A 26680-nucleotide genomic window follows, 5' to 3' on the forward strand; every position below is an offset into this window, starting at 1 on the left:
GGGGCTTCTCAAACAGGATCTTGTACAAGCCACACTTCTCTATGAGAGAACTGTATTGGCTCTATTGCACAGATGAATAAACTAAGGTTTTAGCCAGGTTTGTATTTTGTCTTGAGGTCACCCAGCCAATAAGAGGTGGGGTTGGATTTGGCTCTATGCTTGTCTGACTCTAAAATGATCCTAAAAACTGATAGGTAGAGCCTTCCTTTGCTTCCAAAATAAATGAAAGGAATTTGTCCATTAATTGGCCTCCAACTCGCCTTTCCAACTACCTACTCTATTGCTTACTCTCCAGTGGGAATATAACCTCTTTATTCCAGTCAGAGAACTCTCCACACTGTTCCCCAAATAAACAGTGTGCTCTCTCCACCCTCCATATCTTGGTGCACATTATTTCTCCTTACACAAGGTCCTCTTCTCCGGTCTCTACTTTGCCAAATCTGCCGATTACTCAAGGCCACTGGTTGCCTGTGAGTGATGGCTAAGGCCCTTTTTGTTTCCAAGGGAGTCCATGGTTCTGTGAGCACTGTCCTGGTAATAACCATGGCTCTGCAGAGGAGCCATTGGTTTTTAGATGGAACCACCTTCTGCTGGTGAGTGTAGAGACGCTGTCACAGTCAATCCAATGGACAAAATCCAGAACAGGTAGTCATGATTACATCAACAGCAGCAGTTTCCTGACAGTTTTTGATTTACAGCTTTCATTTTAGAACTCCTTCCATATGGCCCATTTCATGGTTGGGTGCTAAGAACTACGTTTTTCAAAGAAATCTCACATTAAGCCAATTTCATATATGGGTACAAAATAAGGTACTACTACTAATAATGATCAGTGTTGCACCCCATTTCCATTAGAAGGAGCTGAAACACATTTATTTAACAAATCCCCAACTAAAGAAGATACTGATTCAACACGAAGAGCCTGAATAAAAGGATCACAAAGCTCACAGAGCTTTCACTGTCATCACAAATAAAATGGCATCAGTAATTAAGCCGTTTCATAGTGCATGGGCCAGAAAGAATGAGATCCTACTGTTTTTAAATAGGAGAGGTATGAAAGACAGAAGTAAATGTGTTGGTGTTAGGCTTCAAGAGCTCGATACTACTCTTCCTTCCTAGAACAGCAACAAAATCCAAGCTCCTGAGGGATGAGGTATGTGTGAAAGATAAGGAAGAACCCAACACACATGGTGCTTCTGTCGGGTGCGCGGGAGGTGCCGTCACAATCACTAGCTCTGAACGCTGGAATGCTGTCTGTTGCACTCCCTGACCGCACAGCCTTCAGCTTGGTGGCCTCTCCATGTGCTGGGACAGCCAGAACCACACTGCAAACTTCTCAGATCTATTTTTTATCCTCAGCACTTAACACAAGGCTTTGCACAAGCAGACCATCAATACATGTTTATGTGGAAGGGATGAGAAACGGAATATCATTTAGCATATGTACAGCCACAAGCCACATAGAGATTTAAATTTCCCATGGCTGTTCTAGAATTGATCCGCTACCCTGGATCTGCCTCTTGACACAGCCTACTTTTGTTCATTTCCCTATGAAAATACGTTGCCTATTCTAAGAATTCTACATTTCACACGTACTCTTATGTGAACTATGGGACAGAGTTAAGTGGACTGTGACATATTCTAGACACTGGGATATTGCAGTTTCCAAAAATAGGCAGTCAACTGACTTAATGCTGAAGTGAGGCTGAATGGAACTCAGCCTTCCCTGATGACTTAGAAAGTGATCCTGATCTTGTAGAAATTCAGGATCATCATCATAGTTGAAACTCTCACCACAGAATACTGTAAAAACAAATTTAGGTTATTTTATCTTTTCTGGTTATTTGAATATAATAAACATCAGTAAGCATTTTCTGGATATTCATATATGCTTCAGTAGGTACTACTGGGTTTTTCAGTCTGTACTTTTTAATGACTTTATTATAATTTTCTAGATGGAACATCTGTAGGCAATATTAGAACACACAATGCACTTTAAGAAAGCATATAGCCTAAAGATGTGTATCTCAACCAGGCACACGTATCCAATGCCTAATGTGCTGGGGCGCAACTATATGCGCTAACAAATGAGCTAAACATCCTTACCTATTTGCATAGGTCTCCAGGCTCATAGAAAAGAGAACAGACGACATGGCTCAGGTTCCTTCAGGTTTTAGTTTAGACCAGTGGTCAGCAAACTGCAGCTCGTGGGCCACATGCGGCTCTTTGGCCCCTTGAGTGTGGCTCTTACACAAAATACCACGTGCGGGCGCGCATGTACAGTGCGATTGAAACTTCATGGCCCATGTGCAGAAGTCGGTATTTTGTGGAAGAGCCAGACTCAAGGGGCCAAAATGCCGCATGTGGCTCGCGAGCTGCAGTTTACGGACCACTGGTTTAGACAGAGGCCCCAGCACAAAACCTCCGACCTCTAGGCCTTGGGTGTCTTTACCTTTATACCCTATTGAGAACCATTCTCTCCAAATCTCGGTGATGAAATCACCCCTAGTAACAGAAGTAGGTTTCAACCTACCCTAACAGTCCTGCTTAGGTCTGTTTTGGATACCTGGTGCAGAGACAGCACAAGTCTAGAGTCAGGAAGCTTGTTCTTGCCTCGGGTACAATGGGCGTCTGACCCATCAACTCTCTGGGCCTGCTTTCCTCACTGCAGATTCAATGGGTTAGCCTAAATCGGCAGTTTGCCATATTTGCTGAGCGTCAGAATTTTCTAGAAATGTTTGTGAAAAGCGTGGATCCCACCCCAGACATTTTGATTCTGTAGACTGGAGTCGGGCCCAGGAACTTGCATTTCTACCCAACCACACCCAGGAGCTGAGGTGGTAAAATCTGAGCATTGCTCCCTGGTCTCGAGGTGGCTGCCAAAGCCCTCCAAGCTCTAGAGTTCTCATTTGATTCAAGGAAAGTGCACTTTATCAGTGAAAAGCTCATAATCTGTCACACAGTTTACTTTCTAGGCTTCCAAAATCAACATTTCAGGTTCTCAGTCTATTTCCAAAAATTTGCTGCATAGGAAAAACCCGAGTTCACTACACTCATGTTTTTCCAGAGCATCCATTGTCCCCACTGAGAAGAATCTTAGTTGACTTAGAAAAAATTAAAACTTTTCATCTTCAAGTTCAATGAAAGAACACAGGATTGTCGGGAAAGATTAGAAGCGAGTTGGTAGCCTGATGCAGATTCATTTTCTAAAACCAACACACACCATTTACTTGAAGAAGGAAACACCCATTCTTTCAATTAACTGCAAGGTTTCCTTCTTCAATATACTAGCAAATCATAGACTAAAAATGTCTCAAACAATTCCTTATAAACATACAGAATCTGGGATTCCACTATCATTATAAAGTTTTCCACAGAGGGAAAAATGTGTTTTCTCAAATAATTACTGTTAGAAAAACACATTTTTTGGAGGGTGCCAAAGGTGGACTCTGACAAGCAACATTATGGGGAGAAAAAGAGAGCTGGGAAGCAGAAACAAAAAATAATTAATTGAAATAACTAATTAGAGCTTATTTACATATTATATTTGTATGGACTTTCAAATAGACTTTTCAGCAATGTTTCTAAATTAAAGGGCATTTATAGTGGGGAACACTCCACATGTTGGATCAAAGCAAATACATTCTTCCCAGTCTCTTTTTGAAACTTTTCAGAGAGTGTATTCAATTCATAGGAACAAAAAACTATCTCACAAGAGAACCCACTGGCCTTTTTTTTTTTTTATTGCTTCCCACCCCACTTCAAATCTTTAATGAACACATGCTCTGAAGAGTTTAGCTTCCCCCTGATACACTTTGGGAAACAAATGTAACCATTTAACCGAAATCCTATTTGCTGCATTAAGTCCATTTCCCAAATGGCCTTTTAAGACACCCCAAAGAATCTGTTGCTGGGGGCTGAAGCAGAAATTTTGGCATAACGCTCCACAGAGGCACAATCTTTCTTCTCACAAGTGTACCCAGCTAGCTCAATTGGCGGCAGCGTGGTGTTACCGAGCTGAGCTCTGAGGAGGAGCCAGCCAGCTTTTCTCTATTGCACGGCTACCAGCTCAGTCCTGCAGCCCCTGACCAGCAGTTGGAAAATTCATGGGCATAAGAGAAAAGTAGCAAGGGCTCCGGCTGGACCCAGGTGAGTCTCTCACTGAGGAAAGAACACACACAGCCGTGCTACCTACCCCCTCTACCCTGCTTGGTAAGGTAAAGGCAGTATTTTGTATTTGGACGGTAGACAGCTTTAAGAAGAGAACAGGGACAAAGAGAAGAAAAAAAAAAGGAGAAGGCACCTCTATAAAAGGGAGGGGGTAAGATAAAGAGAGTGCGAGGACAAATTTCCATTTGCTCCGTTAAAATAGAAAACATAAGACTGGCGAGTTGCTTACCCCCTTTCACTGTAGGCACACAGGGCAGAGAGAGGCGGCCCCAGGAGGGGGAGAGGGACTGCCCTGCCCCTCCCTCCTCGGTTCTGTCCAGGGTCCGGGCATGGGACAGTGAGCTGTGGTAAGCGTTGTGCAAAATGTGGCTTGGCCATATGCTTTAGAGACCAGAATTGCCAAAAAGAAAAAAAACAGAAATGGGGGTTCAATGACTTGCTATTTTACAAGAATTGTGGGGGAGGGAGGGGACAGAATCATAAAGAACTTAGCTTTCCTAGCTTCCAGTCTGTAACCATAGGCTCTTTAAGAAGTTAAGAGTTAAACATGTACTTTTAACAATAAGGTGTCACATTAGGTATACAATTGAAAATTATGTTTAGTGAGCCTGGCATCTGCACAAAGCTGGGCACAGCGCTGGACTGCTGGAGAGAGAGCAGGGGCACTGTCTTTGCCATGTGGGTCTGGTGTCCATTAAAGGAAGTGGAGACCAAGCAAAGCTGGGGCCGGCTTGCATCCTCCACTGCAGGAGGGGGCGGGGCTGGGATGTGTTCTCAGGTTAGGTAACCGGTAGCCCATGGAACTGAGGCTACGGAATTCTACATAATGGTAATGAAAAGAGCCAGGGGAGGGACATCGAGAAACACCTGTTTAGTCCCCCGTCATCTGTGAGGGATATGATCCAAGAACCCCAGGGATGCCCAAGACTGCGGAGAGTACCAGACCCTATATATAATGTTATGTTTCCTAGATATACATACCTATGATAAAGTTAATTTATAAATTAGGCACAGTAAGAGATTAACAACAGAACCTAATAAGGAAACAGAACAATTACAACAATAAGATAAGGGTTACTCGAACACAAGCACTGCAGTACCTCAGCAGTTATCTGATAATCCAGGCGGCTACTTAAGTGACTACTCAGGGGGAGGGATCCACTGGACAGAGGGATGACTCATGTCCCCGGTGGGACAGAGCAGGATGGTGTGAAATTTCATTAGGCTACTAAGAACGGCATGCAATTTAAAACTTATGAATTGTTTATTTCCAAAATTTTCCATTTAATATTTTCTTTCCAAGGTCGATCATGAATAACGGAAACCCCAGAAAGCAGAACTGTGGATGAGGGGGGACTACTGTACGTGATCTAAAACTTTCCCATATCAAATGGCTAAGTTACTCGGTCTGCGGGAGAAGGTGGTGAGTGGCCCACAAAGTAGGAGGCACCTCCTTAGTCATTAAATCAATTACACTATGAAATATTTGAATGGAGAATCAGGCACACGAAAACAAATGCCTCTGAGTATGCATTTTGTCTGTCCCAAAGCAAATAGCACCCATAAGCATCTCAAGTGAAACTAAAAGAACAAAAGGGGAAATCAAGAAAAACCCATGTGTACTGTTTAGATTGCTAATGTGAATATAGGCATGAGCAAAAGTAGGTTTACAGTTGTTCATATGGAATTAATACAAATAAATAATACAATAATCTATGCAAATCGACTGAACGGCGGAGTGACCGGTCACTATGATGAGTACTGACAACCAGGGGGCAGATGCTCAACACAGGAGCTTCCCCCTGGTGATCAGTGCGCTCCCACAAGGGAAGGGCTGTTAAGCCAGCAGCCGGGTTCACAGCTGGCGAGCGCAGGGGGAGGTGAGCCTCTCCCACCTCCGCAGCAGTCGGACATCCCCTGAGGGCTCCCGGACTGCGAGAGGGCATAGGCTGGGCTTAGGAACCCCTCCCACCCCCCCACCCCCCGCCAGTGCATGAATTTCATGCACTGGGCCTCTAGTTAATAAATAATAATACATTTCACGTACTCACAACTGTACACCCACTTTTGCCCACTCTGTAGTATGGCAGACTGCTGGTAGTCCCTTTTTTTTTTTTTACTTTCTGGGCTCACTTTAAACTGCAGTATCTCAAAACTATTTCTCCATAAGGTTTTAAGTCTTTTGATAGTGAATTCTCTTCCCAGGGGATGAAAATTCACGGCTGGAAGGGAATACACATATAGGCATACCTTGGAAATATTGTGGGTTTGGTTCCAGACCACCCCAATAAATACAGTACTGCAATGAAGAGAGTAGTAATCGCTTTACTGGTATAAGGTCTTGCCTTCAATTATTAAAAAACACAACATCTGTGAAGCACAATAAAGCAAAGCACAATCTTGAAATGCACTGACTGGTTCTCCCCAAAGCTATACTAAACTTCATTTCTGTCCATCAGAAAAATAATCCTTTTCTGATGGGCTTCATTTTATGTTTGTCTATAAATGGCCTTTATAACAGTGAGAGAGTGTAAAAAAAAATTGTCACTTATTGTTGGCCAAAACTTTGACTCAGAAAGTTGGGCTGCACAGACAAGGGGCTGACCTGTAAGAAGCATAAATAAAGCTCTTGAAGGACACTTCCCACTGTGGCTGACACACACCTAGGATAACTTGTTGGCACTTGTAGAATGGGCTGTAGCGGTTGCCAGGACAGCTCTGTCCTCAAGAATATGAGAAGTAACTCCCGTTGGACAACATGGAAGCACCTGACTAAAGGGTTTTCATTTCCACACAGCAATATGGCGCATGTGAGGCCTGTAACCTATTAGCGCTGCTCCTGGACACAATGAGTGTTCAATCCACACTATAGCTAGAGAAACAGACTGAGGCTGAGACCAACAGACAGCAACTGACCAGGACAGAGGCCATCTAAAAGTCTAATCATGTGTTACTTGATTTTACTTGCAGGACTAAGGCAACCAAAAAAAGATACTTGTAAAATCCCATCTGAATAACAATTGGTTTAAAATTTAGAAGTATTCTACAAGTCTAAAGTCGGTGTGTGTGATTTTTTAGCAGTGACTATTTAAATGTACTATGTTTAAGTAAGAAGTGAAGTGAAAATCACATGCTATGTAGTTGCTGCTGATTGAACTTATAAGGCAGCCTGTCAGGGGTGCCCTAAACCTGTCTCTTGCTTCAACAGTGTTTGGAAAGAACAGACCTGGGGCGTCCCCCTTCTTCCACCCTCCAAACTCCTGTCCAGTCCCCACCTCCAAAACTAGCGGTTCTCAACCTGTGGGTCACGACACCTTTGGCGGTCGAACGACCCTTTCACAGGGGTTGCCTGAGACCATCCTGCATATCAGATATTTACATTACGATTCATAACAGTAGCAACGAAAATAATTTTATGGTTGGGTCACAACATGAGGAACTGTATTTAAAGGGCCAGAAGGTTGAGAACCACTGTAAACCATCTTGTCAGCCATCCTCTCTCTCCAGGACCATCCGGCACAGACTTCTGTGGTTAGCTCCTTATTGTCGAACAACCATTAGCTCCCAGATTTAGCAGAATTATTCCACCCAGGTGGAGGCCACCACCAACCACCTGGTCAACCTGCATCTACGGGCCTCCTATGCCTACCTCTCTCTGGGCTTGTATTTCCACCATGTGGCTCTGGAGGGCATGGGCCACATCTGTGAGTTGGTCAAGGAGAAGCACAAAAGCACCCAGCTTCTCGTAAAAATGCAAAACAGTAGCCGCATCCTTTTCCAGGACAGGCAGAAGCCGTCCCAAGATGAGTGGGGTAGAGCCACGATTGCCATGAAGCCGCCATGGCCCTGGAGAAAAACTGAGCCTAGTGTTTTGGGATGTGTGCACTGGGGTACTGCCCATACTGACCTCCATCTCTGTGACTTCCTGGAGAGTCATTTCCTAGATGATGAGGAGAAACTCATCGGGAAGATGGGCGAGCATCTGACTAACCTGTGCAGGCTGGGCTAGGTGAATCTCTCTTGGGAAGGCTCACCCTCAAGCAGGATAGGAGCCTCCGGAGCCTAGTAGGCTTGGAGGGGCCCCTCTGCACCCCCTTGGTGTCAGAGCTCCTGCCCCCTGCAGCCACTAGGCAGTGTTTACCACCCTGGAGCCCCCTCTCAAGCCGTGGACCAACTGAAAACAATAAAGCTTTTTTTTGCAGCAAAAAAGAAAAAAAAAGGAAGAAAGAAAATATAAACTAAAGACTTTCTACTCTTGCTAAACTCTATAATGTTTGTTTATTCAAGCTCATGGAATGTTAAGGTTATAAATCTTATTAAATAAATTAATAAATACCAAGTAGACTCCAACTCACGTTGAGAAGTGTCAAGATTTATTAGTCTTTCAGGTAAACAATGATTGAGAACCTAAAGTCAATATTTAGTCAAAATTTATCTTGAAAGGCAATAAATCTTGATTTTTGCTAAGGGAAGTAAGTAAATATGTTCACTGCTCTAGAGACGCTGACTGCTTTTCTACGTACTAAATAGCTACCTTCTTTGATTTATAAATATAACAATCTGTGACACATATTTTCACTTCCAAAGAATAATTTGAGTTGTTTAGTTACTTTCAATTTTTCTTACGATCAGATGCTTCAATACTGGTATTTATAGTAGGGTAAGATAAGAAAAGTTTAATAATGAGATGCTACAAATTCACCATCTAGTATATTTAAATCAGTCTAAATTTAGTATTTTTTCATACTTGTTTTCCTCTCAGACTTTCTCATTAACTTCTGTCCCCATCTGCTCTTTCCCCAAAGACTTTCAAGAAAATGGAACACAATTTAAAATGGAAATTATAAACAGGGAAAGGGACAAATAAATTTCTACATAGTGCATACTATATGACAAGGCACTGTTATACACACTTCACACTACACACACACACACACACACACACACACACACACACACGCAATTCTCACCAATTCCATGAGGTGGGTATTATCCCTTTTTCACAAATGAAGAAACTGAGGCAGAAGGTGACAAACTCCTTCTGTCCATGGGTTTGCATCTGGCAAAAAAGGCAGGGCCTCACTGAACTGGCTGGTGTGTGGCACTTTGTGAGCAATACAGTGAACTAATAGGTGAATTTCCATGTGGCTATCTCCTTGTGGGGGGTATCAGAAAAACTGTCTGCTGTGGATGACAATATGACAAGCACAGAAAATATGAATCAACTATACAAAAATACATAATTTAGTTCATTAGTGATTCAACCTTGGACCTCACAAGCAGTAGCATCATCTCTAAATATGAAGGTGGGGGCGGGGAGGAAAGAATACAACTCTATAAGGTGGGAAGCAGAAGATAAGAGAGGCGCAAGGGAGAAAGCAGTCCGTCTAATTGTGGAGATAGAGGACGAGGACGGCTGTGTGGACACAGGGACATTCCAGCTGGGCCTTAAAGAAAAAAGATTTTGACAAATGAAAGTTCAAGTCAGAAAAATGGGAGCACGCTTGGAAAACACTGACTTTGCCAGTTGTCTGAAGCTCACTGTAGCCAGAGGGACGTGGGGAGAGCTTTGAAGGATGAACTGAGGCTAGAACCTAAGGATCCTGGAAGCTCATGGGAAGGAGTCCAAACTAATCAATAAGATACAGGACCAGCTAGGGTGGTTTGAAGCAGAACAGCAACCTCAGCTTTGGAAAGATTAACCAGCAAGAAGACACTGGAAGCAGGGACGGTTGGTAAGTCAGTCTGAGCTTGAGTAAGCAGGGCACAGGGGAGCCCCCAGGGGGAAAGGAGGAAATACTAGGGAGAGCAAATGCAAACAATTTAGCAGCTGACTAGAGGGAAGAGCATGGCAAGGAGCTCCTCAAAAATGCCCAGGATGTGCTGAGCTTATGACTATTAGGTGAGAAATCTATCAGTCAGAAGAGAGCTTTGGGGGAGAAAATATCGTTTGTTTGAAACACTAATTTAAAAAAATAGAGTTCAAAAATTTGAGCTAGCAGATCAACTGATGCCTAAAGTTCCACTGATGGAAAACAATTCTCTTTTCTTGTATAAGTCAGTTTGAATTTGATTTCCTGTTATTTGTGACTGAAAGCATTTCATAGATTTACACTGAATGATGGTGGGTGAGGGTTCCATTTCTATAACCTACTACTTTTACTTAAACCTACCCGTGACGATGCTGAGGTCTTATTATGAGCCATGAGATGGTCTGAAATAATCAACATGCATTTCAGTAAGGAGACACTATTACTTCCTACAGAAGTGAGGGAGAGCAGCGCGAGGAAGCGAAGACAGAGTTAGTAGGTCTTGTTTCTTGGCAGCACAGTGTCCCACCAGGGGAGACTTCTGTCCCAATAGGGGACATCTGCAACATCGAGAGACATCTTTGGTTTCCACAAAGGGGTGAGTCAGGGTAGCTACTGGCACCGAATGGGTAGAGACCGGAGATGTTTCCAAACATCCCTCAATTCATAGGCAGCCTCCCACGACAAAGAATTGTCTGGTACAAAATGCCAACAGTGCCACTGCTGGAAAACCTCGAAACAGTACAAAGGCGAGTGAGCAAGGTAAGTGATTACCTAGTCACTGTCCTCCACAAGCGAGGGATATGCCATCTACTACGGGGAGCAGAAAACGCCCTTTCACCAGCTCTACCTCCTTATCTACAGAAACCAGTCAGCTGCCAGACTGGAGCAAAGAGGTGCCATCCACGGGAGGCACCGCCCACTAGACTACCCGAAGAAACACAGCTCCCAGCTCCAGGCTCTTCCCTTCATGAGTTAATCCTTCTGGTGAAACACTTGCCTACGAATAACTCTTACTTGAAAAACAACTGCAGAGTCAGAAGCGGCCAAACTAAGCTGATTATTTGAGACATGAAAGCAGCCAGAGGTGGGACTAAGGCTCCTCTATCACCACTTACCCCCTGCTCGGTCAGTTCTACCTTAAACGCGGGAGCCCTGCAGTCCCGGACAGCAATGGAAGGTCAGCCTCACCGTCCTTGTAACGAGGCAGACGCTGGGCCGGGCTACTTGGAACTTACACGGAGAGCTTTGGGGCAAGTTGTCTTACTACACAAACTCTTACGGGATGTTCCTCTGAACCGTATCAGAGCCTGAGGCCACAGGAAAAATCAGCCCGACTGTCCTGTCTCTATTTAAAATTTTGTATTTTGTTCTTCATGGATTTTTTGGTACTATTTTTGATTATTCAATAATGTTACATTAAAATATGACTTATCTTGATGACTGAGCGCTTTTGGCATCCCCTTAAATTTTGTGTCCCAGCCCTGCTCTGAACCATTTTTTCTCACAGAGAATCCCTTGTCTGTCTGCCCAAATTACGTTCTTGCTACACTGATTTTCCCTGGCATTTACCACTGTATTAAGCCAGCACTAACTCGTTAGTGATTCCCTCGTTACAGCTCTACCCCGATTGCTTCAAAAGTCAATGACCGCGTATTGCTTGGGAAATTCAGATTAACTTTCTGGTTTACCTGAAAAGCAACCCGTCTTTCCTTACTGTCTCCTTCTAGCCTGCGGTACACAGACATCCCTACATACATCAGCCTCTTCCAGCTGGAGTTTCTGCCACATACACTGTCCCACCACTTCCCTCTCACGTCACTCTCCATTCTTGATGCTTGTTTCTCTCCCCTGCTATTTTGTGAGAGTCTTATCTCTTTGAACTTGGCAGTATCTTTAAAACACAACCTTTCCTCTTTGCTAAAACCTCCATGGCAGCATCTCTTAGAGTAATTTCTCCTTGAGCTATTTTAGTAATGACAACAATTTCATAAAATTAAAGTCATGAGAGTGGATGTGAATAGTGCTAGAAATAGTCTCAAAGTGAAAAGACCACTTTCATCAGCTTCCTTCAAATCCACGCTTGAATTTCTTCATTTTCACCCTAAACTGAATTCTTCATGTTCTAGAAGACTTGAGGACTGCCTTGGTCCACTGTATTCCTTTTTTCTTTTCCCTTATGCCTTCTTTGGCCTGCGTTCCACGCTTTTCTGTCTCTCTAAAAACACAGGTTTGGCCTTGGCTGGGTTGTTCAGTGGTTACAGCACCACCCTGTGGTCCAGGGTCCGATTCCCGGTCAAGGGCATGTACCTCAGTTTTGGGTTTGAACCCATTCAGGGAGTGTACGAGAGGCAACCAACCGATGTGTCTCTCTCATGTCAATGTTTCTCCCTCTCTCTTTCTCTCCCCCCTTCTACCTCCCTCCCTTCTACTCTATCTGAAAATCAATGACAAAAAATAAAATCCTTGGGTGAAGATTAAAAAACCCCACAAAAACCCCACACAGAACTGTGATCACTTCCAAAGGTAATCTTTTAACCATATATTTAGTATTTGAAGATAGGCTGCTTATATCAGGAGATTTAGAAGTGGTAGGTGGGACACTCTTATTTCCTAGTCCTCATATTGCTACTCTTCTAGAGTAATATATCCCCAGCTTCTCTCCCATGGCGTATCCAGCCTTCCTCACAAATGGAAAAATAAGGTATCTGACTGGTGAGTGTCGAAGGACCTGGCCTGCTCAGCCTAGCCTGCAGGAGGCAGGGCCTTGGGGACTGGCTCTAGCTGTGAATAAGCCTATCAAATGTAAGGGTCTAGTTACTGTGATCCATAAACAATGCATGTGGCTATCGTGGTCTCCATCTTCCTGACCCCTGGGAGCAGAATGAAGAGGTAGGATTTTTAACCCTGCAAAGCCCCTGGAAGGATGACGGCTCACACAGACAGCACCCAATAACCGGTGGGGAAGTAAGGGGAAGGCAATCAGGCAACCAGAACATGGGTGTCAGTGGGTGGAGATCCCTGAGGATCGTCCCGGAGATGCCAGGACAACCCTCTGCATTATGGGGCACCTTCCACTCAGTTAAAATTCCTCATCCTACCATGGATGAGACACAGAGTTTTCCTCAAGGTTTCCCATCCATTGTTAGACCACAAATAGACTTCTGATCATCTAAGAAATCGTGTGGGGAACCTCTCATATGTTCGGGGGTTGGGGGTGGGGGATGCAGTGATGTACAATATTACTAAATTAAGATTGGGCACTTTTGGTTTGGCCGGTACTTTGTAACATTTGAATGGTACATAATCAAGGCAGCTTAATCTTCCCTCAAGTTATAGTGTCGAAGATACTGACCCGCAGGACTGTGAAAAGGCTGGCTCGAGGCTATATAATCAACCAGAGGCAGGGCTATAAACGGAAGACCGAGCTTGTACTCCTAATGTATTACTTATCCCACTGAGCGTGGGTGCTTCCCAGCCACCAAGTCATGTGTGACTACTATTCTGTCTGGTCTAAAGTCTGGGGGCTGAAAAGAGCATCTTTATTGGTAAGAGACCAAGACTTTCCAATTAAGTCTATCCTCTGCCAGAGGTAAGGGCTGGTGATTTGAAGGGGAGGTGATTTTCAGCAGGCCTCTGATTCAGCCCCCGTGATTCACTTCACTGAAAAAAATGAGCAGGACACAACCTTGGTACATAACTGGCTAGAATGTGATTTTTAGCATGGTGACTATAGTCAACAATATTGTATTTTATACTTGAAAGTTTCTAAGACGGTAGATCTTAAAAATTCTCACCACACACACACACACACACACACACACACACACGAACACACACACACAACTAAGTGAAGTGACGGGTGTGTTAACTAACCTTATTGTGGTATTCATTTTGCAGAATCTATGCTTAACAAAGCATCACACTGTACACCTTAAATATACACAATGTTACATCAGTTATATCTCAGTATAGCTGGGGATCTAATGTACAGCATGATGACTGCAGTTAACAATACTGTATTGTATATTTGACAGTTGATAATAAAATAAATCTTATTCTCACAAAAACCAAAAAAAAATGTTCACTACGCGAGGCGATGTCTTAGCCAACTTTAAGATGGCAATCATCTCACAATATATACGTATATCAAATCACCACACTGTACACCTTAGAGATACACAATGTTATTTGTCAATGATAACTCGATAAGGCTGGGGGGGGAGAAAAGAATGTGATTTTCAATCTTTTAAAATTGATACAAGCCTGCATGTCTTTGGCTTTGGAATCCTAGTTCCCTTCGAGAAGTGGTATATAGCACACACTGAAACATTTTCCGTGAAAGCTAATACATAAAATTCATTTTGTTGGTCACCTTTATAATATCCTTTAAAAAAGAAAACGCTCACTATTTCAAGCCAAGATTTGAGAGTGGGGATCATAAAGTCACCGATGTGCACATCATCCCACCACCGGTGCGGGGGCTCTGGGAGGCGGCAGCCAAGGCGGGCAGCCCAGAGCCAGCCAGTTTCTTGGTTGCTTCTGAGCTGCTTGGTCCCAGGAAGACCCAAGAAGAGGCCACTAGAAACCTTCCCTCCCCTGTGGGTGCAGTCAGTGCTGGAAGGCACACCCCAGTGGCTGACTAGGAATGAATGAGGGAGAGAGTGACTAGAGGGCAAGAGTTGAATGTGAGTAGGGGACAGGAGTCAAATCATTCGGGGTAACTGTAAGGATGCTCATCTTGCCAAAAGATGTGGGGAGCTGCTGAAGGACTGTAAAGAGGGTCCATCTGAATTTTAATAAGATCACATGCTCTGCAATTAAGACAAGACTTGGGAAGGTTAGACTGGCAGCAGAAGACTGGTTAGAAGACCACTGTAGTTGTCTTGGTGAAAGACGACCCAACTGGCAGCAAAGAGCGTGAGAGAGGTCAAGGCTATCTCAAAATCCAAACGCTGCCCTAGCCGGCTTGGCTCAGTGGATAGAGCGTCAGCCTGCAGACTGAAGGCTCGCGGGTTTGATTCCGGTCAAGGGCATATGCCTGGGTTGCGGGCTCGATCCCCAGTAGGGGGCGTGCAGGAGGCAGCTGATCAATGATTCTCTCTCATCATTGATGTTTCTATCTCTCTCACTCTCCCTTCCTCTCTGAAATCAATAAAAATATATTTTTAAAAATTCAAATGCTAAGTATGCTTATCAAGTATAAAATAAAACTAAGCGGAATATTAGGATGTATTAAAAAGGAAGCTAGAATGTGGGTAACATCTTGAACTAATCTCTTCTTTCGTTTGTATTCACCGCTGGGTAGAACCCTATGAGAACATCATTGCAGTTTTCAGAATATAAGGAAGACATGGAAACCTGGAGATTATCAGCAAATGTTGGACATACGTTGAAGAAACAATTGAAGGAAGTGTGCTTAATAACCCAGAGAAAACTGAAGAATGGCTTGGTTCATTCACTAAGAACATTCTATGGGATAGCTGGTGGTTTCTCAAACTTTGTATGCAATCAAATCAACTGGAAAGTTTGTTAAAATCTCTAAGCCCGATCCCAGAGATCCTGGCTTCAACAGGGAAGAGTCCAACCAATGCTCCCCACATCACCCTCATGAAACTGATACAAATGGTGCTCTGGTCACACTTTGAAAAGTGCTGGGTCCTGCTCTCAAAAGTCAGACAAAAGTTATAGGCCCACGACAGGAGTCCAGGAGAGTGGAGGGGGTGGGGCATGCAAGAGGAATGCTCAATTCTACCTAGGGGATTAGAGTAAGGTGGGGGGCAGGGTAGTCAAGGGAGGTTTGGAAGGAAGTCTTTAAGAGTGTAAAGGATTTTCCACACCCAAAAGTCTTCAATAAAGCACAATGCAAAACTATACCCAGAAGATTGCGTGTCTCCACTCATCTCAGTTCATTGCTTTGCAGGTCTGCTCCATTTTTTATCTGAAACGTGTGAAGAAGTTTCATGCTCTGTTTTTCATTAATGTGATTTAATTAAAATATTTTCTATGTTACCATATTTCAAAGTATAAAGACCAGCATACAGTCACATTTTCTACTGCTAAAATTACCTTTTAGTTTAACCCAACACCTAAGTTTCTGGGACTACATGTTTGTTGAATGAATGAATGAATGAATGATTGGAAGAAAACAGTAATGCAGAGGGTGGGTGGGTGGGCGGAAAGAGATCAACCAAAGAATGTATGCATATATGCATAACCCATGGACACAGACAATACGGTGATGAAGGAGGAGGCGGGGGGAGGTAGGGGTGGGCTACAAGAGGTCAATGGGGGAAACGGAGAGACATATATAATACTTTCAACAATAGAGATTAAAAAATTAATAAAGATATTTGATAAAATTTTAAAAGAGAAAATTTACTTCTTGTAATGCAAGAAGTAAAATGGTATCACTATATTATTAGAATTTCTTATTTAGAGCTGTATTTAAAAATTGAAAGTTTTTACTTAAGTATGTTTCTGCTTTTAGGCAGAAATGGATTTTAGAAAACCTCTCAAGTAGCTCTTACTCTTAGAGGAGCCTGTGAAAGCTCAGTTTTTCAAGGAAATTAAGGAGAATATTGACATACCCCCAGAGAAGATACCCCAATCTATTCTAAAACCGCACCTAGATCAATTTCTCTCCTAATGAAAGGTCAATAGATAGAAACTTTTAACTCAATGTAGAGTCCAATAGTACATTAACACTTCCTTTAGAAGTTTAGCCGGAAATGAACACATGATGAGAACTACGTTAACCATAAAGGAAGCTACAAAAAGGGACAAGAACTTTCCAGACCAAAGTATAGCAACAAAGACTGAGAGAAATGAACAGCTTAAAAAAAAAATGATAGCACAGTTATGGCCTATGAAGTTCAGGAAGGTCTATCAAAAGATCCATATCTTCTGAAATTCAAAATGATTTTATTCTTCTGAAACATATCAAAGACCAACATGTGACTTCTATGATGAGAATACCAGGAATAAATCAAAAAAGCAAATTTATGTCCTATAAAATCAAAGGGCCTACTTATATAAAGTGATCAAATCTCTCTGAATTTTAGAATGTGAAATAGTTCAACCCAAATTATATAACATTCTTCTTCTTCCATTAAATCACATTATTTCAGTGTATATTTATATTCTTAATATACATTCATTTTTATTTAAAATGATTTTCTGAACCTAGAAACAAAACGGGGGGGAAAAGCGGGGGAGGGGGTAAAAAGCAAAGTAATTTATCCAATGATAGACATCAGAGCCAGGAAAAAGATTTGTGTCTCCAGTCTTCTTACTCAAGTGATACTTCTACAGGTTTAAAATCTCTTCCCCAAGGAAAAAAGGTATTACTTATTAAATGAGGTTTAAATGGAGGACCACATTCATCTAGTTCTCTCTAATCTTCTGTAGACATTAAAGATTCATAGAATGAGAGATAAAAGGGACCATATAATACAAGGCCATTCCCTCTAAAATATCCCAGAGAGATGGAAGTATTGGAAGAAAATTCACAAACCTTCAAGTTCAACTGTGTGCTATAATTACTTGTTTGTCTGGCTTCCAATTTCCGTGAAGACACATAATGGGATTATCTTGTTCACTGTGCATCAAGTACAGTGCTTAGAACATAGTAGGGCTCCAATAAACATTTTCAGAAGGGCTGAATTAATAAATCTGTCATCTTGCAGATGAGAAAACTAGCTCAGACAGGTTAAGTGACTTGCCTTGAGGTCAAAACTCGAGTCTTCTAGTCTCATTGGCCAGAGCTCTTACCACCCTACTCATTTTCACCCATGACCATCAAATCTTAAGAAAAATCCATTCCACTATGGACATTTCTATTACCTTTGTCCAAAGAAATGACACAGAGAAAGCCTATTTTCTAAGTGGAGACAACACTTATTCTCTCCCTAGTCTAGGTCCTATTTGCATGGCACGTTCTTTAGTGCCTTCACTATCCTATCACATCAACAGATGTGGTTGTTTGCTCTACAGGGGCAGCATCCATAGCTGAGATGTCCAGGTCTGTCCATGGCAGAACACAATGAGAATGTCGTCTCTCCCAATAGACCTGCTGTGCATGCTTTTGATGTAACCACAGCAGCACAGATTTTGGCTTCCTCTTGCCTCGTTTGTTTGCCCACACAAGCTGCTGTTAGATGGAGTGTCCTCTACCTTCTATCTTTGCAGTTAATTTTCTGAATATAAGTATAGGAGTGTCTGTTTATCCCTACTAAATCACATCTTGTTTGGTTCATTCCTCTTGCTTATGTTTCAGAATCTGGATTCTGTCATTAAGCATATTATTTGTCCAACCTAGTTTTGGTAACGCTACAAATTTGGTAAGTATGCCACTGATATCTTTATCGAGGTAATTATTGTCCTATCTGGGCAAATAATAAAAATAGCTAACCCTTATATAGCACTTACTATGTGCCAGGCACAGTTCCAAGCCCTGTTAACTCATTTTATTCTCACTAGAAACTTATGAAGTAGATGTGATTCTTTTCTCACATGCGAGATTTAAAAACGGAGATACAGAAAGGTTAAGTAATTTACCCAGGGTCACACAGTTAGTGAGCAGCAGATCTGGAAACCCAGCCAGTCTGATTCCGAAGTCCTTGATCTTAATTACTAAGTTATGCTGCTTCTCACTATTATCATGCACCTTTCACGACAGCCTTCTAGGCTGAAAGGGATCCATTAGTCAACAATCCTTGCGTAAAGCAGCCGATCATTCACAAAATTATATAACTGTAATTTCTGATAACCCAAGTTTCTCTGTCTTGAGGTTTTTGCTTTTTTGAAAACTAAGTGCTATACAGCAGCAATTTTCAACCATTTTCATCTCATGGCACACAAACTAATTACTAAAATTCTGTGGCACACCTAATCTAACTAAAAAAAAATTGGTATAATTTTGATTCATTCACACTGGATGGCTATTGTTGTGTTGGCTGTTGTCATTTTTTTTATTTCACAGCCTAAGGGAAAAGAGGTCAGGTATTGCATGTTTTAAAAATTCTTGCGACATACTGGTTGAAAATCGCTGCTATACAACATAAACTGACCTGTCTAGTACTCCCTCGTTTTCCTTTGTGCAGCCTCAACCAGACTCTGAAGTCCTGGGATCCAGCCCCGATCTATGGCTCTCTTATGTCTCCCATAGCACCTACTGCATGAGCACACAACAGAGGTTCTAGTTTTATCCTGGATAGACAGGCAGTAAAAGCCAAGCAGATTTCTCCGAGTTTAATACTGCAGGAAATATAAGGACGAAGTTTAAAATAGGGAAGTGGGAGAGACACCACTTCAGCTCTTCAGGTTTCAAATTCTCTACCACAGGGATTCTCTGACATAAACAGAGCAGGCTGTATTGATCTCCAAGCCAATGGCCATCCAAGCTTAACCCCTTATCGCCCAGTCCCATTCTCCTGCTCACCCCTTTCAAGCCACCCATACCCTCATGGAAGGGATTCTATAAATCTTTGAAAAGCATGGCCTGTACCTCACCCCACTTGCATTTGCCAAGGTGCCTGGCAGAGCATGTGTGTGGAGTTTAATAAACGTTTGTTGAAATGAACCCTCCACCAAACTCCACTTACAGATTTTACTATCAGCAGCCCCTTCACGGTCATATTCAAGGTTGGGGGGAAACAGCCCTGGCCAGTTTGGCTCAGTGGATAGAGCACTGGCCTGCAGACTGAAGAGTCCCGGGTTTGATTCTGGTCAAGGGCACATGCTGGGGTTTCAGGCTCAAGCTCCAGTAGGGGGCATGAAGGAGGCAGCTGATCAATGATTCTCTCTCATCATTGATGTTTCCATCGCTCTCTCCCTCTCCCTTCCTCTCTGAAATCAATAAAATAAATAAATATCTACACTAATAGACTAATATGTAAATTGACTGTACCCCTATGATGCCCCACAGCCAATCAGAAGGGAATATGCAAATCAGTGGGACAAAGATGGTGGTGACCCAAGCTTCCCGCCGGCCCTGGCCCACCACTGAAGGAAGGGCCTGTGGGCGGCGCCACAGAGCCGGCCTGAGCACGTGGGAGGCTTGGGTTGCCCGGCTGGCCACCGAGGGAAGGGCTTACAAACGACCCTCAGCCCCTCACCCAGGCTGGCTATGCCCCCATGGGGTGAGGGTCCCTGCTGGGGGGCATGGCCAGCCTTCAAACAGCCATCAGTTCCTCACCCAGGCCAGCACCATCCCCAGTGGGGACCCCCATCCCAATGGGGGCATGGCTGGCCTGCAAACCACCACAGCCTCCTCACCCAGGCCACCCAGCCCTCCAAGGGAGCCCCCACCCTGATTCAGGACACCCTTCAGGGCAAACCAGCTGGCCCCCACCCATGCACCAGGCCTCTATCTATACTAATAAAAGGGTAGTATGCTAATTGGACTGTGAGACCTTTCAAGATATCTTCTGGATGTTCTTCTGGACAAAGCCATGGTGGCAGGGCCGAGGTAGAGGCGGTTAGGGGTCAAGAGGGGAGGGCAGTTGTGAGTGATCAGGCCAGGATGGGACAGCAGTTGTGGATGATCAGGCCGGTGGGGGGTGGCCATTGGGGGTGAGCAGGCCGGCAGGGGCAGCCAGTTGGGGATGAGTAGGCCATCAGTGGGGGCCAGTTGGGGGTGATCAGGCTGGTGGGGGGGACAGTTGGGGGTGAGCAGGCCAGCAGGAGGGTAGTTGGGGGCGAGCAGGCCAGCAGGCAGAGTGGTTAGGGGCAATCAGACAGGCAGGCAGGCAGGTGAGCGGTTAGGAGCCAGCAGTCCCAGATTGCGAGAGGGATGTCTGACTATCGGTTTAGGCCCAATACCACAGAAATCAGGCCTAAACCGACAGTTGGACATCCCCCAAGGGGTCCCAGACTGGAGAGGGTGCAGGCCGGGCTGAGGGACACCACCCCCTCTGTGCATGAATTTCGTGCACCAGGCCACTAGTGTGTGTAGATAGATAGATAGATAGATAGCCTGGTGCACGAAATTTGTGCATTGGCGGGGGGGGGGGGGGCATCCCTCAGCCCAGCCTGCACCCTCTCCAATCTGGGACTCCTCGCAGGATCGGGCCTAAACTGGCAGTCAGACATCCCTCTTGCAATCCAGGACTGCTGGCTCCTAACCGCTCACTTGCCTATCTGCCTGATTGCCTCTAAGCACTCTGCCTGCTGGCCTCCTCGCCCCCAACTTCCCCCCCAGCCAGCCTGCTTGCCCCAACTGCCCCCCCTGTTGGCCTGCTCGCCCCCACCTGCCCTCCCTGCTGGCCTGCTCACTCCCAAATGCCACCCTGCCAGCCTGCTCACCCCTAACTTGCCCCCTGCCAGCCTGATCACCCACAACTGCCGTCCCATCCTGGCCTGATCACCCACAATTGTCCTGCCCTCTTGACCCCTAATCGCCTCTACCTCAGCCCCGCCACCATGGCTTTGTCCAGAAGAACGTCCAGAAGATATCCTGAAAGGTCTCCCAGTCTAATTAGCATATTATCCTTTTTTATTTGTGTGTGTGTGTGTATGTATATGTATATGTATGTATGTGTATATGTGTGTGTGTGTGTGTGTGTATGTAAATAAATAAACTTAGCCAGTCAGGATGAACACACACAAACTAGAACTTTCTCCTCTGGAAGACAGCAATCCAACACATCAAAAAACAAAAATGACTTAGACCTTACAAGGTGAGAAGACAACAGTGGACTAAACAGTTCCAAGCTGTTTATATGTTTGGGGGGGTGGGGGCATATCCAAGTTTTCTTTCATTGTCCTTTTCTCCTCTAATTGGCTACCTGTCTACTCCTTAACTCAAATACATTTTCATCTCACTACCATTCCTAGCAAGTGGAAGACAAATTTGAAAACAGCAGTAAAGACAGGAATTGGAGATACCAAGGAAAGTCTATTTCTCTCTATTTTTTTTCTCTCATTTCCTTCGGAGACCTGGCACTTTTGCTGCTAGAGGATATTCTGATTTTTCACATGGAAGTCAAGACAGATTTTGGCTACATTAGAACATTTTTTTTCTCCAAGAGCATAATATACAACTTCCCTTCTTAACACTTAAAAACCTACAGATCTTTCTTTATCTAGACTCACATGCATTATCAGCTCCCACATTAAATTTCCCATTTTCTTAAGAATTGCTATTCTGCATGATTTACTCTGAGGCCAATAAGTAACTATGCCCAACTCAGAAATATTGCCTATTTCCCAACTGGCAGCCATTTAATGAATAATTAACCACTCCTTACTTTCTATCAGGGATGCTTGTATTACCAGGGTAAAGGTATCCTTTATGTCTAAACAATGTCATAAAACAGGCCTTTGCCAGAAAGACACCCTCATTTATCACACGAAATGCCATGTGGTATTAACAAGGTCGATACTGTTTGTTTAATATATTTTGCTTTCATAGGGGCTTGAAATGATTTGTTTTTGCAGCTGTAACAGAGTTAAATTAGGGATTTAGCTCCGGTTGAGCTAGTTGAGCATATATAACAAATAACAACCAGGAGCTATTACTTATCTGCCTGGAGGGCTCTGGTCATCTCCCCACAATTTACAGCATCCTTGGGGTACTGAGTTACACCACAAGCAGCCAGATTCTATCCTTAAATAATCAATCCCCACTTCGCAGGATCTAAGGGGAGACTAAATAATTCAAATGTCTATTTCTTACTTCACAACACCCACCCCCAACACATAAATGCTATTAGTGCACAGATTTTTTTTTTAAGTTGAGTAATGATTTTAAGAGAAAAATCTTAGTTCAAAGACTACTTTCAGACATCCGTTCCCACAAATGAGAAACTTAAAAAAAAACACTTTTTTGACCTTAAAGCACCAACAATCAGCCCCCCTTCCTCTTTCTCTCTTCTCACACTGCTGTGTTGCCTTACATGGAGCAGGGGGAGAGGAGGAAGTTGGCTCCACAGATAAACTTGTCAAAAGCCTGCACGACAATACTAATGCCTCTCTACCTGTTTGTGAATGTCAGCTGGGAGCAAGCTCTAAAAAGCTTTGGGGGAAAAAAGCAAAGGGGGGGGAAGGGAGGGGGCAAAGAAAAACTAGAGGGCAATTCAAACAAAAATGAAATCTCTCTCTCTCACACACACACACACACACACTCACACTCAGACACACAAAGAGAGGGAAAAAGTGCTCCCCCCAGCTCAGGTCCTAACAACATACTTCTTTATCAGAGGTTCATTGTCAATCAATTAGCCAAGGCAGCAGGGGTCTGTGAGGTGGGGGCTCCCGGGGAAACAATGGGCAGCCCTGTTGTATTACTATTTAATCACTTTTGCTAAATAAATAGAGCAGCCCCGAGGTGCTGTCATGTCAAGGGAATTTATAACAAAACAAAAAAACTTCATTTTTCATTGGTCATTCCTTTTTTCCCCTCAGGACAAGAGAGGATTATTACTGTAGCCTTAAGTTCCATCTTTGTGTTTCTTGCCTTTGATTCCCACTCGGACCCTGCCACTTTCTGGCACTAATTTGTCAGGCTGAACAAAGAGAGGATTTGTACCTCCTGTAAGGTCTCAATTAGGAATGGCTTCTGCTGTATTATGTGCCATTCAGAGAGGACACAATGCCGGTAATTACAGGAATTTGCACTAAATGGCTGAAGAATTCACAGCAAAACTTCCCCCCACCCTCCCCACCTTGGGTTTACCCCTCCCAAAGGCTGGGAGGGGGGGGCAGGACGAGGAAAGCAAAAAGCTCTTAAAGCCAGAGAAACGTAATTACCAACAGCAGCCCCAAGAGGTTAAACAGCAGCCGAAGAAGTAAACCCATGAAAACTGACAGCGTGACAATGGTGAGGGATCCCCAGGGCTCACTCTTTCTTGCAGCCTCTTCCTTGTCAACTTCAGAATCGGGAACACTGCCCCACAGTGAGCCATCGGATTTCACTTCCAGATGACAAAGCAGCAAGGAAAGGCGTTTTAAAAGGTGAGCTGTGCGTCTCCCTGATGCAGCATAAACAAGGCCCTGGACCCTTTTATTATGGTACTGGACTCAATTGCTAGGTTTCTTGATTGCGGGGAAATTACAGGAAAAAATATCTGTGTGTACTAGTGCCAAGAAAGCCTTATCTATGGAGGGGAAATTGGTATGTACACACGTCGCATTCCTGAGGAAAACAGGGCTGCTGCCTCACACCACAGCTATCTGTGAGCGGCCCAACTTAGAAGCACTTATAGGTACCTACTTGATAAATATTTCAATAAGCCGCATAAGCATTTGTCTTAGCATTAATATTTTAATAGCACAGATTCCCCATTGCCAAACAATTTAGAATCCCACCGGCAACTTCACTAACGGCGGGGCCCTCATCTTCTGCTCAGAGGTGTTTCTGAAAAGCTGCACAGAAGCGCCACCGAGTTTTCCTTAAACACCACTGTCCTCACGTGCTCCTCTGCTCAGCACCTCCTGCAGCTTCAGGGTTGGACATTAGGTTCAGCCTTGCCAAACTGCCCGGTTTTTGTAGGTCGACAATAACCCAATATCTGCAATTTCCTACAGTCCACCTCTGTCAGTTCTCTAACTCCAGGTGGGCCTGCCTTCTAGAGCTCTTGTCTCAGTTGCCATTTGGCAGTCACGAAGTGATTATATAAATGATGTCTGGCTTCCCTAGTGGAATGCAAGTTTCCTGAGAGCAGGGACCACGTCTACTTTCTTGCAGCACTGACTTGCCCAGGTGCACCCATTTCAAGGCACCTGGTCAGAGACTTACAACACAATAAATGATGGAATGGAAGAAGTTAATTTTCAAAGGCATATTTTCAGAAAGAGGGAAGAGCACATGTAAAGGCTGTGGAGGCGGGACTGACCAAGGAAGGTTCCAGAACGGCGAGAAGACCACCGTGGCTGGGGCTTCCCAAGCATAGGGCGGCCGTGGAGCTGAGAGGAAGTCGTGGACCAAGCCGCACATAATCAAATACAACTATAAAAAGTTCAAGCACATGCTAAGAAATATACAGTCATATGTAAACATGTATTTTCAAAACCATAACCTCAGACATGCTTGGATGGTTGTGATCCATTTTCTCTGCAGGGGCACTTAAAGTTTTGAAGAATATAGAAAATTCTTCACCTATAGAAAGAATTTAGTGCAATAAGGGCAACTGCACTATTTTGTAGATTTAAAAGCCAACATTTGTGGCTCCCCTGAATAGCAACTGAATGACATCATTAATAAAGAGCTACCCAGTGCAATCTTCCACTTTTAAGGCTTATTCATCAAAAATATTCACAGGGGGAGGGACTAAGTGGACGTAAAAACTTACAGTCTAAAGAGGCTCACTAAAACCATAAAATATTGTGAATTAGCTTCTCCTTAAAATAACAGACAAAGCCAAGACTCAACTGAAAACAATTGACTGGACTTTTTGGCCTTCTGGAAGGTAAACATGCTATGGAACCAGCTCTTTCACCGAATGAGTGTTTTTATGAGAATGCAAAGCTGGGGAACACAAGTACTACACAGAGAAACAGCTGGTTTAGATTAACTGTGTTTGTGAGAAACATAGATCAATTTTTAAAGTTCCATCTGCTATAATAATCCTTGATATAATGAACAGCCTCCCAAGTAATTTAAAAAACATTCGGAGTTTTGCTTAACAAGTTTCTGCCTTTTCCTTTTGAGACTCTGCCCCCTACAGGAGATGAGGTATTCCTACCTGAGGTAGGAAGCAAGTGTTCCATGCACAGGCAAAGAAGGAAAACGAAAAGCAGCCCAGTAAAACCACTCTTATCACAAGGCAACTGAAGGTAGCCGTTTCCGATGGGAGAGAGAGCAAAGAAATGAAATTAAAACGTTGGACTTTGGAACTGGCCACACTACCCAAATTAGGATTGACTTCTCCCCACCCCAAATTAAAAAGCTGCCTGTGCCCTATTAAAACTCCAAACCAAAGCGTGACGGTAAAAGCTGAGCAGAGCAAGTGAGTTTGAGACCACCGTACCCCTGTCTCCTGGATTCCTCACTACCACCCATCCCAACCTATGGTCCAACCAACCAACTGTAGTGAACACAGCCAAGGGAGGCACCCTAAAACAGGGCACCCAAAGCAGCTGCCCGAACTTTTACCCCTGCCCATTATCTAGTCCTTTTCCTATTCTTTTCTACTTAGCATCCTTCCCCCGGCCTCCCACTCACCTTTGTCTTTTTCCTGTTTCATTTACCCACTGCCTGTGGGATGGTACCCTCCGCCTGCATCTCTCCTCCCTCGGTCTGAGTGCGAGGGTGCTGCTAATGCAGCACAAAACAGTGCACACGTCCCCAGGGAGCAAACTCACAGAGGGAGGTGAGTTAGGCAACAACCAGGTGACAATCCTTATGTTACACCTGAGGCTTTTCTTCCCCTTTTACTAGAAGTTTCCAATTCAGCTACTCACGTCTTGAGAATTAACCTGAGCTGTCCTCCCTGGTTGCAATAACAAGCACGTTTGTTGAACCTGTCAGCAACCTAAAGCGAGAGACGTGTACTGTAATTCCAGAATGTGCACAAAGCAAGCTCTCAGTAAATTACTGTCCAATGTCGGGACTTTGAAATATACTCCATCAATTAGTTTAATCAAATACCAAAGTATCAATCATTTGTAAAGACCTGCACTAAAACCAGTGTCTCCTTATTTCAAAACCATTTTCCAAAGTCAATGGCTGGCTCAGCACAGGCCTTTCCCGCCTGTGC

The 26680-nt window shown here is 43.9% G+C and overlaps 1 protein-coding gene across 1 annotated transcript in view; it reads right to left on the reverse strand.

Moving 5' to 3' along the window:
• PLEKHM3 (pleckstrin homology domain containing M3) overlaps window positions 1-26680 on the reverse strand; it is a 166333-nt gene that overhangs the window by 99919 nt on the left and 39734 nt on the right.

This window comes from Myotis nattereri (assembly GCF_964212035.1).
Source record: "Myotis nattereri genome assembly, chromosome: 7".
In the NCBI taxonomy this organism is placed as follows: domain Eukaryota; kingdom Metazoa; phylum Chordata; class Mammalia; order Chiroptera; family Vespertilionidae; genus Myotis; species Myotis nattereri.